The sequence below is a fragment of the Eimeria mitis genome, genomic scaffold, assembly GCF_000499745.2.
Source record: "Eimeria mitis Houghton genomic scaffold, Emh_scaff397, whole genome shotgun sequence".
In the NCBI taxonomy this organism is placed as follows: Eukaryota; Apicomplexa; class Conoidasida; order Eucoccidiorida; family Eimeriidae; genus Eimeria; species Eimeria mitis.
The window spans coordinates 12,109-12,926 of NW_013572305.1; the positions used below are offsets into that span (position 1 = coordinate 12,109).

The 818-nt window shown below is 39.4% G+C and overlaps 1 protein-coding gene across 1 annotated transcript in view; it reads right to left on the reverse strand.

The window, feature by feature from the left end:
• The window catches only part of EMH_0010900 (uncharacterized protein), a gene marked incomplete at both ends in the record, with an annotated part of 4,409 nt that overhangs the window by 1,220 nt on the left and 2,371 nt on the right, over positions 1-818 (reverse strand). The gene's annotated exons all lie outside the window — the stretch shown is intronic.

Below are 818 nucleotides of genomic sequence, written 5' to 3' on the forward strand. Positions count from 1 at the left end.
ATGTTCCCAGTAGAGCAGCACATATATATAGCATTTGTATGTTCCCATTGCTGTAGCTTCAGCTGTTTTCACACAAGCTGGCATTACTGCCCCTGCAAGCGACCCCGTTGAGGAAAAACTGAAGAAGTTAATATAAATCGGTGAATTCGACGAGTGTTATGGAAAGCAGCACTGCTGGAATCTGATCTATATGATATTTCAAGAAGCAGCATAAACCGTATAAAGTTATCCTCCGACTGTGTTTACATTTGCAATATCTATTTCTAAGGGGGCAAGTAACCCTACGAAAAGCGTGCATTTGTTTGGTTATATGTGTTTCCCTTGATATGTTTGTTTCCGCAGCTCGCTAAAGTATTACTACATCATTGTTTGTCTATATTATTGTATTCACTGTGTCTCTCTGGCTGCGCATCTCTTCTGTGGCTGTGGTGTGCTCGTTTTCGACTGAAAAACAAGGAAAGCTGGTTGCGTTGTGCTGGATATTCAAGTAAACAAATTAATATACAAACAATTATATTAATTTTCGGGGGTACTAACGTGACACTAGCGGCAAATCACAAACGGCTATGCCGTTGTTCATATTCTTAATTTTCGTTTTCGTGGTCTTTCTGTTGTGTGGCGTCTGAGATTCTTTAGATATTAAGTGATTTCAGATATCAATTCAATTCCTTTGATATGAATTTCTTTGTTCCAGTATCTAGTGCAGCTTTCTGCCAAGCAGAGATGTACACGGATAAATAATGATATCCACTGACAAACAAGAGTAGGATCATAATAACAAGTCCGAAGAAAACCGCAACCGCCATGCGAGGTGGAAA